The sequence below is a fragment of the Muntiacus reevesi genome, chromosome 20, assembly GCF_963930625.1.
Source record: "Muntiacus reevesi chromosome 20, mMunRee1.1, whole genome shotgun sequence".
Classification (NCBI taxonomy): domain Eukaryota; kingdom Metazoa; phylum Chordata; class Mammalia; order Artiodactyla; family Cervidae; genus Muntiacus; species Muntiacus reevesi.
In genome coordinates this window covers 35,090,376-35,105,922 of record NC_089268.1, presented here as the reverse complement: position 1 = coordinate 35,105,922, position 15,547 = coordinate 35,090,376, and the positions used below count along the sequence as shown (strand labels likewise).

The 15,547-nt window shown below is 37.8% G+C and overlaps 1 long non-coding RNA gene and 1 pseudogene across 1 annotated transcript in view; one reads left to right on the top strand and one right to left on the bottom strand.

The window, feature by feature from the left end:
* The window catches only part of LOC136151348 (uncharacterized), a 1,173,899-nt gene that overhangs the window by 8,266 nt on the left and 1,150,086 nt on the right, over positions 1-15,547 (bottom strand). The window lies entirely within an intron of this gene.
* Positions 13,003-15,547, top strand: part of LOC136151820 (regulator of nonsense transcripts 3B pseudogene) — a 67,287-nt pseudogene continuing 64,742 nt past the window's right edge.

The following is a 15,547-nucleotide window of genomic DNA, read 5'->3' as shown; positions in this document are numbered from 1 at the left end:
AGCAAAGTCAGGGAGATAGTGAAGAACAGGGGAGCCTGGCATACTGCAGATTATGGCGTGGCAAAGAGTTGGACAGGAATTAGTGACTAAAGAACAACAACAATGAATTATAAATATGTCAATACAAGAAATAAATAAACATGAATGGTTTTCTCTTAAATTTTTACTAGAATGTTTAACCCATAATTAAAGGCGCACAATATGATGTCAGAGACTGCAGAACAACTATAAAAGTAGGAAAGAAAAAAAAAGCTTAGAGATAGCACCTATTTAACTGAAAAGATAAATGAATTTTGTCAAAGTAACGAAAAATGAAGTCTCTCCTACCACTGTAGAAGGACTTAATTTCTTCCTTTCTGATTTTTAAAATCCTTTATACCAATTTTTTCAATAACTGAGTAAAACACTCACTCCTTCCCAGCCTTCCCCAAGGAGTGCTGAAATTGAACCACAAAGATCTGAGTTCTGATCCTGTGTCTACCTGCTTTTGATGCTAGGTTTATAAGTTAGTCTTTGCTGTTTAACAAATCACCCCCAAAACACAGTGCTTTAAGACAACAATCGCTGATCGGTGCACAATTCTACGGGTTATCTAGTTCGTTCTACCCTCTTGACTGACTTGCTGGGACTGACTGATATAGAACAACCTCATCACATGTCTCAGGCTTCATCTGGGCTTCCTAGAGGCCAGCCCAGGTCTCATCACCTTCAGGGAGATGGATTTCCAGCAGGAAGAAAGGGCAAATGCAATGCACAGCACTTAGCAAGGATCTGTGCACCACATTTGCTGCCATTTGATTGGCCAAAGCAATCATATGAATAAGCTTAGCCAGAGTACAAGGGGATATACAGGGGATAACACAGGGAATTGTAAATGATGATAAGGGCAAGGGTCTTCTTTATTGTAACAATCTACCAATTAACCCCTCAAGGACTCATTTTCTTCATCCCTAAACTGGAGAACATAAAAATTTGAATTTCTCTAAAAAATATTTTGGGAATTAAATGAGAAAATATATATGGAAGCTTTGAAAGATGCAGAGAACTCCATAATTATAAAATACTATCATATTTCCAGTGGTGATGTATGAATGTGAGAGTTGGACTGTGAAGAATGCTGAGTGCTTAAGACTGATGCTTTTGAACTGTGGTGTTGGAGAAGACTGAGAGTCCCTTAGAGTGCAAGGAGATCCAACCAGTCCATTCTGAAGGAGATCAGTCCTGGGTGTTCATTGGAAGGACTGATGTGGAAGCTGAAACTCCAATACTTTGGCCACCTCATGTGAAGAGATGACTCATTGGAAAAGACCCTGATGCTGGGAGGGATTGGGGACAGGAGGAGAAGGGGACGACAGAGGATGAGATGGCTGGATGGCATCACTGACTCGATGGACATGAGTTTGGGTAAACTCCAGGAGTTGGTGATGGGCAGGGAGGCCCGGCATGCTGCAATTCATGGGGTTGCAAAGAGTCAGACTTGACTGAGCGACTGAACTGACCTGATCATATTTCTAGAGAAATCCTTGTTCTGAGTTGCTTTTTTCCCTCTAAGTATGATTATTGTTTTTATTTTAGTTTTACATAATATGTCCCAACAAATTCAAACATATTGACCCCTGGGAATTCCTTGTGGTCCAGGGGTTAGGACGTCACTCTTTCACAGTGAAGGCCCAGACTCAATTTCTGGTTGGGGAACTAAGATCCCACAAGCCTTGTGGCTCAACCACACACACACACACACACACACACACACACACACACAAATACACACACACGTGTGCATGACAATATTGACCCCAACATAAAACATTTATGTTTAATAGCATAGTCACTACTTTTTTAAACTGAAATTTTACTATTTCAGTCAGACATCTAGGTAATATTCATCAATTTAGCAGACAAAACTCTGATGTCTTGCCAACTCTTTACAGAATTAAAACTTTTACATATTTGGCCAAAAGAGGAGGCCAGTGTAAAAAAGTTGGCTATTATATGGTATTTGGATATTACATCTATCTAACACTAAAGATTTTGAATCGCTATTGATCCATTAAATTCTTCTATTTCATTTTGTTTTTAAAAGATGGTACAGCTGCCTGCTTTTGAATTACCTTGATTATTCTAGATTATGCCCTGAGATTAAAATGTCTCTTTCTGAGAAAAGTGACTTTTTTTCCTACCACACCCAATGTATCATCTTCTTCACTAAATTTCTTGTAGCAATACAAGTTTTAATTTGTAATTTCTCAGTACCCACTGTCCCCAGGAAGTAGAAGCTTTATGGAAAAAGGAGTACCCTGTCTTAATATAGTGTACCCATATGGCTACTGTTCTTAAAGACCCAACTGACCATTCTCTCCTACTATGCAGAACTTTATCCAGTACACATTTTTATTTTTTTGTGTGTGGTTCTCTTCTTTTTCTCCAGTTTCAACTTTAACCACCTTTTTTGTTTTCATTTTATTCCCCTATTGTGTCATTAGCCACAGGATTTCTTAGCAAACATAGGAGATTCAGTGCAGATTTGAGTCATGCTCTAGGATAAAGAGGAGAAGGCAGTGGCAACCCACTCCAGTACTCTTGCCTGGAGAATCGCATGGCCGGTGGAGACTGGTAGGCTGCAGTTCATGGGGTCACTAAGAGTCGGACATGACTGAGCGACTTCACTTCCACTTTTTACTTTCATGCATTGGAGAAGGAAATGGCGGCCCATTCCAGTGTCCTTGCCTGGAGAATCCCAGGGATGGGAGAGCCTGGTGGGCTGCCGTCTATGGGGTCACACAGAGTTGGACACGACTGAAGCAACTTCCGACAGAGACAACAGCAGCTATGATAAAGAATACAGCTTTGAGATATAAATCAGAATCATTCAAAGAAACATGGTAATTGGTTAAAAATAAGTTAGAATGTGGTTATCCTAAGGTTATATAATTCTTTAACCATATTTATCTTAATGAAAATTTTAGATATTTGATAGGCCTCAAATGTTTTATTTTCTTGGCATTATTGCAGATGGTGATGCAGGTATGAAATTAAAAGATGCTTGCTCCTTGAAAGAAAAGCTATGAAAAAACTAGACATGTATTAAAAAAGCAGAGACATCACTTTGCCAAAAAATGACCGTATATTCAAAGTTATGGTTTTTCTAGAAGTCATGTATGGATGTGAGTGTTGTACCATAAAAAAGTCTGAGCGCTGAAGAACTGATGTCTTCAAACAGTGGTGCTGGAGAGGATTCTTGAGAGTCCCTTAGACTACAAGGAGATTAAACCAGTCAATCCTAAAGGAAATCAACTCTGAATATTCAAAGGAAGGACTAATGTTGAAACTCCAACACCTTGGCCACCTGATATGAAGAGCTGGCTCATTGTAAAAGACCCTGATGCTGGGAAAATTTGAGGGCAGAAGGGGGAGGGGGTGACAGAGAAAGAGATGGTTGGATGGCATCACCGACTCGATGGATGTGAGTTTGAGCAAACTCTGGGAGATAGTGAAGGACAGGGAAGCCTGTTGTGCTGCAGTCCATGGGGTCACGAATATCAGATATGACTTAATGACTGAACAACAAGAAGAACAAGGCCTCACATGTAGATATGAAGTTTAATATTTATGAAATATAGGCTGTCTTACATTACACATATAGAATAACTTCAGTAATGTGAGTTGTAATAAAGGCCAATCACAGCACAATTAAAAAAGCTCTAATGTCATCACAATTCCTTGATTTGTTGATACTACCAGTTTCTAATTGTTGTGGCTGTTTAGTTGCTAAGTGTGTCTGAAACTTTTGGGACCTCCTGGGCTGTAGCCCACCAGGCTCCTCTGCCCATGGGATTTTCCAGAAAAAGGTATTGGATTAGGTTGCCATTTCCTTCTGCAGAGGATCTTACCTATAGAACCCAGTGCTCTCTCCCGAGGTCATGTGAGGAGGCGTGTCTCCAGGACAGACAGGAGTGGAGGGTTCGCTCCTAGACTCAGGTGTCCATGTGTCTGCCCGGAAGTCCACTCATAGTAAGGACACAACTGCAGGGGAGCAAGTGAGGCATATGAGTCACAGGATAGGGATCATTTGCTGTTTCTGTCTGGCCCTCCCAAAGATGGGATAGAGTCGATAGAATTCATCATCTCTCCCCAAACCTGCAGCGCTCTTTGGATTTTAAATGTCTTTCTTTGTATAAGCTCTTCCCCAACCTTGAGTCCTGCCCCCTTCCACTCCTGGGGAGCTCCTCCAAATTCTGTTTTACTTCCTTTTTGAAAATTCTTGTGACTTTCCCAGACAAATCAGCTCTTCTCTCCTTTGGGTTCCTATGTTAGGTTTTACTCTCACTCAAAGAAATGACTACAACTGAACTAATTGTTTATTCACATATTTATCTGTTTCTCATGAAAAATTTGGGACCAGCAAGATTAAATTCAAACAATAGACCTTCATAAAATTTGACAAATATATATTTAATAAATGTATGTTTAACAAATGCTCAAAATATATTATTTATTTAAAAGTTATCAAGATCATTTCTCATGCCAAAATGTCTTAGGCTATGTTTCAAGATAATATTAAATTTTTATTAATGTAAAGGAGTAAAGTAGTAAACTCAAAATCAGTTAACTATTTTGCAAATATGAATAATTTCAAAAATCTCATCTATAAACACAAATTCTTGAGATAAAGGAGTCCTTGATAAATATCAAGAGTTATTATACTTAACATTCAACTTCTTACTATGGATCCCAACTGTGGCAAGGGGCAGAGGGTTTATTAGGAAAGTCTGAGGAATCTTATTTTCTGTCATTCAAGGTCAAATGCCTGTTGGATAAATATTACAATCTAGACTCTGTCTTTCCCCTCCTATGTCAGGAAAATTTCACAAATCATCGAGTTATTCAGATATACATCTTCATAGATTTTTATGCCAGTTAATACAGATAAAATAAGAATATGAAGGACCATATAAAAACATGTGGTCAGAGTCTCCCTCTATTTTTTTTTTCCAAGATGTAGGTTATTTTTTCAATTGACATATAAGATCATACACGTTTTTAGGTATGCAACACAATGGTTTGATATTTGAATATCAAAAATTATACCACAGTTATTCTAGTGTTAATTTTCTGGTATGATCCATCATCACACACTATTTCAATTTTTTCTTGTGGTGAGAACTTAAAATCTACTCTCTTAGCAACTTTCAAGTATACAATACACTATTATTAACTATAGTCACCACTCTCTGTATTATACACCTGTGACTTATTTACAACTGGAAATCTGTATCCACTTCACCCTTTCTGGCTCCCACACCCAAACCCTGCCTCTGGAAACCACCAAACTGTTCTCTGTGTTTATATTTTGTTGTTTGTGGTTATTGGTTTTTGATTTTGCATTTAAGTGAGATCGTATAGCATTTGTCTTTATCTGACTTATTTTGCATAGCATAATGCTCTCAAGGTTCATTCATGCTATTACAGAGAGGAAGATTTCTTCATGGTAAGTCCATAACTAATACACTAAGAGTACTTGCATAATCTTGAGGATAAACTTGGGCTAGCTCCACACCGTACTCATCCCTCATGGTGAACAAATTGCTGATAGTAGTATAATTCATGTAAGTTACCCCTTAATTGTTCCCTGTCTGTTTGCTTGACACCATTCTGCTACCTGGTCACCTGGACCTGAGTCCCAATGTCCAGTGCAATAGCAAGCATCATTTGCACCTGGCCTGAGAGGTGGGACATGGAACAGCTGCTATGCTTTGGCAAGAACTATTATGATTATATAAAAATAAAACTGGAGTGAAGTAAATACAATTTTTACTAGGGAAACCATATAGTATATTAATTTTTAAATCAAAAGTGCTATGCAGTGACTAAATTTTGTGGAATTTAATGCTTCACAATTGCTTGCTATTTCTTTCCTTGGCCATCTCAGTTCATGTGAAAAAATTATTTTAAGAAATGAGTATTTATCACTATTTATAAATATACAAATCTATCCAAGATGCTATCCAAAATGGAAAAAAAAAGAGATCATTGTCACTTTATAATTGGCAAAGCAAAGAACATCACACTAATAAAACTTAATTAAATCATTAAATATTTAAAATGAATTTCTAACTCTAACTTATTTAATGGTTCCCTTTTATGTAGTTTAATCCCTATTATGAAGTCTATACATAAAGAAAATTCAAATGTAAAACCAATCTGTTTAATGTATTCCTCTCAAAAATTCCATTTCCTTTATCCTTCCTAAATTTAAATCACCTCAGAACACTACATCTCAATTTATATTTCGCTCATATCAGAAAACACATAATAAAATAGGGTTACAAATACATCACTTACAAAGTAGTTGCATCTTTAAATATAACTCATACATTTCCCATGTTTTATTTCATTTCACTAATAATGTATAATAATATTGTCCAATTTAGAATGAATGTCATATTTCTGGTAGATGAGATAATGGATATTTATGAATTCCATTTTTAACATCAACTATATAGATACATATAAGTCTTCAATATCCTTTAGAAAACATTTCTAACAGTGAGACATAGGAGTTTTACTTTGAATAAAAGGCAGAATTAGATACATAATTGTCTTATTTAGTAAAAATACAATATATTGCCATATTACTACATGGATTTGTATACATCTATAAGATAAGCACTTCTCTTATATTATACTACATATATTAAAATTCAAAAATAATCAATAAATACCGTAAGTAACCAAACACATCACAAAATACACAAGCATATTCATGGGTTGCTTTACTTGACTAAATAAGAGTGGCAGAGTGAGCATTTCCTCATTCCTTGGCAGAGTCCCTTGTGATTCAGCTGGTAAAGAATCTACCTGCAATGCGGGAGACCTGGGTTTGATCCCTGGGTTGGGAAGATCCCCTGGAGAAGGGGAAGGCTACCCACTCCAGTATTCTGGCCTGGAGAATTCCGTGGACTGTATAGTCCGTGGGGTCACACACAGTCAGACACGACTGAGCAACTTTCCCTTTCACGACACTAAAACTGGGCTTCCCAGGGGGCTAGGTGATAAAGAATCCACCTGACGGTTCTGGAGATGTGGGTTCAGTCCCTGGGTCAAGAAGATTCCCCTGCAGTGGGAAATGGCAACCCAACCGGTATTCTTGCCTGGAGAATTTCATGGACAGAAGGAGCCTAGCAGCCTATAGTCCACACGGTCACAATAGAGTTGGACAGGACCTAGTGACTGAGCATGCACGCACTACTCTAATGCTAGCATTATTCTGCTTTAGCAGGAAAAAGGAATTATAACCCTCACTGGACCCATAGTCTGGATAAGTGAGGAAATCTTTTCTCCCTTCAAAACTTTCAAATGCCCTTCGAAAGACAGAAAGGCTTTGGACTCTTCAGTCTGGAAACACAAACCCAAACTTTCTACTTTCAAGCCTCACTTCTCTTTCATCTGACTAGCTGGCTCCTCTCACCATCCGTTTTGTTGCCTACATCAAACGCTGGAATCAGTTTACAATCGTCCAGATCTACCAGCTCTCCCTGGCATCTTTTCAATCTCTTCACGTGGCCCCCCAGTACTGGTCCGTCACTCCAACTTCTCTGACCCTCCGTGCTGGTCCTGCAAGCAGCCTCCTCATCTCAACCTGGCTTGAGTGGGTATCCATTCCCTTCTCCAGGGATCTTCCTGACCCAAGGACCAAACCCGGGTCTCCTGAATTGCAGGCAGATTCTTCACTCTCTAGCCACCAGGGAAATCCTGCCTCTCTCCTGGTTGTATTATATTAAGTAGGCCAAAGGGTTCATTCTGGTTTTTCTATATGATCTTACAAAAACTCAAATGACCTTTCTGGGCAACCCAATATTTTAAGGCCACTTAACAGCTTGTTATAAACAAGCTGTTTTTTCAGTCTTTTCAGTACTCTGCAGAGAAAGCAGTACTGCGGTACTTGGTACAGTACTTGCAGAGAAAGCAACAGAAACCTTTCAGAGCAGGAGAAATGTTTCAGAGCATAACGATCTGCCTCAGTGAAGTTCCTCTCCAAATGTACCATTTCAGTCAGTCGGTCAGTCAGTTCAGTTGCTCAGTTGTGTTCAATTCTTTGAGACCCCATGGACTGCATGGACCACTTCAAGCTGCTGCTTTACTTTTAAAATGAACAATTAAAATATGAGAAGAGCCATATACAGTTTCTCCTTCTTTCATATGCTTAACAGGCACCGTAGTTATCCCTAAGGCCGCAGTAGTTTAGATGTCTGGTTTACAACCAAAAAAATCATGATTTGTGGATAATGTTAGACTGGGCTTACCTGGCAGCTATGTTAGGAACAAAAATCCTGCTTTCATGTTCTTCCTCAAATTTTCTCTAACTTCGCACCTCCTTCAACATTCACCATTCCTTAAGGATATAGTCCAAATTTGTCAATGTGTCACATGAGTCCCCTGACAATCTGACCCTAAATTATTTTACACACCCCAACTACACAGACAATGCTCCAGACAAGATGGACTATTAGGAACATTCAACTGTCAGCCGCTCTCTGGAAGAGCTCACTCATTCAAAGCCATGCTTTTGAAATGACATGCCTACTCCTCTAAAACTGCCCATTATTCAGGCATTTCTCAGATTTCAGCAAATAAGGAGATGTGCTTTATGCCTAAGGCACTGGAAGGTAAGGAAGCATTATCACGTAAACAGAAAAAAAGGTCAAAAGGGAAAGTTGTGAAATAGTGAAGTGTTCAAGAGTGTCATTTCATATCTTTAAAGGGACTTCATATGCTCCCCAGGGCTTCCCTGGTGGCTCAGATGGTAAAGTGTTCGCCTGTAATGCAGGAGACCCGGGTTCGATCCCTGGGTCGGTAAGATCTCCTGAAGAAGGAAATGGCAACCCACTACAGTACTCCTGCCTGGAAAATTCCATGGATGTAGGAGCCTGGTAGGCTACAGTCCATGGGGTCACAAAGAATCGGACATGACTGAGTGACTTCATTTTCTTTCTTTCTTTCTTTCTTTCTTTCTCGTCTGCTCCAGTTGTAGAAAATGAAAACATTGATTTAAAATGTACATTACTATCTGTTTGTTCTTTAAACATTATATTGACTTTTATACAGGGATAATAGCCTTTGAATCTGCTATTAAAAAAATGTTTTAGATGTTTATATTTTTCTTGTATTATTCTGTTTCTGTTTCCTGTGAGGAAACTTACCACGGCAAAGGAAAAAGAAAGACTGATATCATGAAATAGTATGCGTTTATTTTCCAAGATTAACCATTTCAACATATCACTATTACATTTATTACCTAATAATATCATTTCAATAAAGTATATTCTCATCTTCCCTGATAGCTCAGCTGGTAAAAAATCTACCTGCAATGTAGGAGACCCCAGTTCAATTCCTGGGTCAGGAAGATCTGCTGGAGAAAGGATAGGCTACCCAATCCAGTGTTCTGGCCTGGAGAATTCCATGGACTGTATGGTCCATTGACATGTATAGTCTGTATACATGTATATTCCATGGGGTAGCAAAGAGTCGGACACGACTGAGTGACTTTCACTTTCACTGAGGTATCAACATTTGATGCAAGCTTCCTAAATGCATTAGAAGTTTCTATATCATGAGGAGAGATACTAAGAAAGCTTGGTTATAGTGACTGTCATGAAAAATGGTAAATGAATTTGTTTTCATTGTTATTGAGTTGCCAAGTTGTGTCTGAGTCTGTGAACCCATGGACGGTTTGTGCTTATTTCCAGAAGGATTCTTCAAGTAACTGACTGGGCTATACTATCATTTAAACAGGAAGGCTGCATCAGCCAAACTTTAAATAATACACTCTCTAGGTCAAAGAAGACATAAGCTCCTAAGATGTGGAATCAAACAAAAAAAATGGATCAGTTTTGTGAAATCTCAAAGATTTTTCAAGATTGAAAAATCTGTTTCAATTGCTTTTCATTCACTTAGATTTTTACATTTCCAAAATAAATTTAAAGCTCCTGAACTTGTTATCTTGGACTGCTGTAACAGAATACCATAGACTCAGTGAAATAAACAACAGAAATATATATCTTCACAGTTTTGGGGCTGGACATCCCAGATCAGGGTGGCATAAGATCATGTTCTGGTAAGGGCTCTGTCTTCCCAGCTTGGCTTCTCCCTGTGACCTCACAGGATGGGGATGGGGAAGAGAGACAGAGAGACAGAGACACAGGTACAAAAGAGAAAACTCTCTGGTATTTCTCCTCATAAAGACACTAATCCTACTGGATTATTGTTCCACCCTATGAGCTCATTTAACCTTAATTAATCTTCATAAAGCCCCTTTTCCAAACACATACTTTGGGAGTTGGGGCTTCAACACATGAATTTGGGGGAGACACATTCAATCCATAACAATATCTGACATAAAGCACTTTGGGGAAGGGAGTGGGAAAAGGAAGCAAGTTGAATCTTTAGCTCTTCAGGGTCTCTCTGGACATTCTTCACATGCACACAGTAAATACACAATAAATGAGAACTGCACTACAGTGAACTGGGTGGATGGAAAATGTTAAACAAAGCTAAATCCTTGTCATGAAAACAAATAATGACAGTTTTTTAAACACTACAAATTATTGCTATAAGATTTGCGATGAATAAGCTTACTACATTTCTCCAAAGAAGACATACAGATGGCTAACAAACACATGAAAAGATGCTCAACATCACTCATTATCAGAGAAATGCAAATCAAAACCACAATGAGGTACCATTACACACCAGTCAGAATGGCTGCTACCCAAAAGTCTACAAACAATAAATGCTGGAGAGGGTGTGGAGAAAAGGGAACCTTCTTACATTGTTGGTGGGAATGCAAACTAGTACAGCTGCTATGGAGAACAGTGTGGAGATTCCTTAAAAAAACTGGAAATAGAACAGCCATAGGACCCAGCAGTCCCACTCCTGAGCACACACACTGAGGAAACCAGAATTGAAAGAGACACATGCACCCCAATGTTCATCGCAGCACTGTTTATAATAGCCAGGACATGGAAGCAACCTAGATGTCCATCAGCAGACGAATGGATAAGAAAGTTGTGGTACATATACACAATGGATTATTACTCAGCCATTAAAAAGAATACATTTGAATCAGTTCTAATGAGGTGGATAAAACTGGAGCCTATTTTACAGAGTAAAATAAGCCAGAAAGAAAAATACCAATACAGTATACTAATGTATATATATGGAATTTAGAAAGATGGTAACGATAACTCTTTACATGAGACAGAAAGAGAGACACAGATGTATTGAACAGTCTTTTGAACTCTATGGGAGAGGGAGAGGGCAGGATGGTATGAGAGAATGGCATTGAAACATGTAAATTATCATATGTGAAATGAATCTCCAGTCCAGGTTTGTTGCATGAAACAGGGTGCTTGGGGCTGGTGCACGGGGATGACCCAGAGGGATGGGATGGGGAGGGATGTGGGAGGGGGTTTCAGGATGGGGAACACATGTACACCCATGGTGGATTCAAGTCAAAGTATGGCAAAACCAATACAACATTATAAAGTAAAATAAATAAATAAATTAAAAAAAAAAAAAACTCATGGAACACACACACACACACACAATTAATAATAAGTTTAGACCTAAAATAGAGGGTTGTTTTAGAATTGAAAACAATTATTCTCTTTCTGATGAAGTTACTTTGAAGAAGTGGGTAAACTTTTAGGTCAATCAGGTAGTCCACAGTAGAGCAGACAAATGATAAAAAGAAAAAAATGGTGCTCAATGTTTCTATTAAATTTACATAGTTCTTTATATTCACTAGCTTTTCTTTCATCCTCCATTAAATTTTTTTGACTAATTTATTTTTATTGAAGGATAATTGCTTCACAAAATTTTGCTGTCATCCTCCATTTTTGATTGCCGTCTTTTTTCCAAATCTTCCAAGTAATCTCTTTAAATGTTCACAACTTCCACTAAACATTAGTTTTTCTCTACCCATGTGTTAGCTAGTTTTTGTTGTTCTTATTCTCAGTCCATTGCTTAGCATTTACTAGAATTTTGTGCCATGTCTTTCTAACTATTTTGTCACCATCACCAGCATTGTATTCTGCATCTACAATGAACAGGAAGCTATAGGTGTGTGGATTCAGTGGTCAGTCAAAGAAAAGCTACAACTTTATAACTCCTATTAAGAGAGCGTATTGGTTCCAACCTCAGTAAACAAGAGATTAAATGTTTATAGATTATCTCTATAAACAAGGGTCTATAGATACAATGGAAAGAAAAAGTAGGAAAAAGAATGACTTTCAATTTTTATGTGACCCTCAAAAAAATTAGACATCTATCAAATGTGTTAACATTCTAGTAATGGGTTCATTTATTGAATGCCTAAATAACTCGAACTCTGAATTTGCTTGATCACTTTCAAAATAAACAGTATGCCCAGGGCAGAGACTTAAATCTCTTCAACAGTTGCCACACCTCCTCCCTCCACACCACTCAAAACAAATGAGCAACTGAGCAGGCAGAGGTGAGTCTTTTTGTCCAGTTTATCACTCAAGCAACTGAGACAGTACACTTGTGTTACAAAGCTTCATATCTTTAGAGGTTATGGCAACCACTCATGCAGAGAAAAGTGGAAGAAAAATAAGCAAAGAGAAATTACTTCTGCAGTTGATAAACTATGAATAGAATCAAGTGATGACTAAATATCTATAGCAGCTAAATAAATAACCGATCTATAAATTGCCCATGAGGTATAAACTAAGAGCTTACATTTTATAATTTTACATCTTTTACCACCTTCAAAAAATTTGGCATAAACATAGGAATAACAAAGAGGTTTTTAGGTCAACTGCTCTGAGTAAAAATCACATGTTACCAAGCACACTGAAGTATACTTATTTTAAGAGATTGTTTCTTATGGTTGCATAGGAGGAAATCCTTCTGAGGTGGGTGCTCATTTTGTTGGTCTCCTGGAAGGACCCTTTGCATCACCTAGTCACAAAGCTGCAGGATATGAAAGGAGCCTCAAATGCTCTTCCATCGAAGGCCAAAGAGATTGAGGAAGACAACAAAGTACTTCAGGAAGGCATGGAAACTATAACTGGCAAGGTGAGCAGCCTCCTGAAGGTTTCCTTGCTTTTCTCATGAATGAAAGAGGTGGCCTCTGTAATGAGGAATGTGTTCTGAGATTTCTCACTTTGCAAGAACAAGATTCAGGTCTTCTGTATTCTAGATTGCTATTACAGGAAGCAAAAACCTAGTCATTCATAGTGACAGATTCTCCTGTAAGTGGATTAGAATCCCACCGCAATTTTTGACAGGTGCAGCCTTCCCTGAATTGCACACAATTCCACCAAAAGTGTGCCTCTTCCTGCTACAGTTGATTGAAATGTTTTAGAGGGTAAGAGAACTACAGAATAATTTCCAAGATAAATGCTTTCTTGAAAGTATATCCCAGTACATTCACTAGTGAAATTCTGTTAGTATATTTTCTTTGCCATCCTCAAACCAAAAGAGAGAGAGAGGGAAACAAGAAGAGAGAAAGTCAAAACTAAACTCATACTTGAGTTCTGTTTCTAGTTTTTAAATCACTAATAGATATCTGATGTGCTGGCTATAAAACACATGTCTAGGGAATTTGATGTCTCTTCCCCTAATCTTAATTTGATAGTTAAATGGAACAAAGAGCAAATACTAATAAAACTCATAATTTATTATCTTTTGGTGCTTAGATTCATCCTAGAATCAAGGAGAACATGACTACTGCTTGTGGTCAGGACTCCCATCACTGCAGTCAAAAGATGCAGATGCCTACCAAACTGCTTTTAATAACCTTCTCTAGTGCCTGTGCATGGATATGAGTAAGATTAACACTTACCTCAAGCACCTGAATTGCTGAATCATCTACAACAAGAAGTGCTAAGCCCATATCCCTCACATGAACTTCTGAGATGGTTTTTAATGATCCATCCCATAGCAAATTTCTTTGAGTTTTGCATCTTTTTCATGCATGCTTGAGTGCAACAGATCTCATCTTAAAAAATTAAAAAATAATCTGTAGACATGTCAAAATCTAAGAAGGCAATTTTCAATGTTTATTATTTTCATTTAAGAGAAAAATCAAAAGCAAATCCATCCTTACCATTGAGAGAATGAAGTTCTGATTAAATTTTGTCACAGGTAGGAGAAGCTGGCATTACAAAGAAGACCATTAACAGCTTACTTTAGAATCCTAGCAAGTTATTCTGGGTTAACTTATTAGGATAATTATTTATTATGATGGTTATCTTACCAAGAAGACTGAATTCTCAGGATTCTTTATGAAAGTCAGCCAGGTACTGTCAACCAAGTTTCACAGTGTTACAACAGACAGTAAAAGTGCTTTGTACCTGGGTATCCAAATAGCATGAAATTTACAGAACTGTCTAAAGATTCTTAGGATTTTGTCTTAGTCCTTCTGGGTTGCTATAACAAAATGACAGATTTATAAGCAATAGAAATGAATTTGCACAGTGTGGTCAGGCAGGGCCTTTTCTGGTCCCACGCTTCTTACTGTATCCTCACATGGGGGAAGTGTTAGGGAGCTCTGTGAGTCTCTTATACAGAAAAAAACACTCATCTCATTCAGGAGGCTCTGTCCTTATAACTTCATCACCTCCCAAAGGCCCCACTTAAGAACACCACTTAAGAGATGATGCCCAACAAGGTGCAACAGTGGATTGAAGTACAGCTAGGAGCCATCTGTATGTGAGAGCAAGGAGTTTTTGGATTAACACAACTGCAATGGCTTTATGGTGAAGTGTTGAAAGGCTGATGAGATATTGACATGCAAACATAGGAAGACAGTATATCTGTCAAAACATTTAGGATCATCTTAAGAAATACATATCTCCTACATCCTGGACAAGGCAACTGAGATATTAATACATATAGTATTTAAGTTATCAGTGAATAATCAAGTCTGACCAAAACACAAGTGTTCATTTTTTTTTAAAAAACAGACATGTAATATCTCTCATTATTATGATCCCAAGATACTCTGTGTATATTACTATAATGTTAGAATGGAGAAAATCTTATAAGGATTGCTTGTGTATTAGGAAGCATCATTTATGTCAGTTTGGAGAGTTTGTACTTATTCTACAAAGCAATAGGAAACCAGGACATTTTAGTGCAAGAGTACAGTGTGTCCAGAATTGTAAAAGAGAAAAATTAACCTGGATTGTGGTCTTGTGGGTAATGGGGCTGGTAGACAAAAACAAGCAGCCAAATAAGCTTGGAATATTATAACACTAAAGGAAAATCAAAAGGGCTCTGCCAAGGGAAAAGAAGCAGAAGTTGTGAAAGATACAGGGAAAGAAAGAGGCCTTGACCATACGGCAGGAATGAGGCAGATATGAGTCAAAAATTCATCCAAGAACATGGGACAAGATGAGTAAATAAATGACAGGAAAGTAAGAGATAAGAGATAAAGAGATAAATTAAGATTTTGTCCAAAAGCATCTGAACTTCATTTTACTGTATTTCATCAAATTAGTACCAGAAATAATTTTTTTTT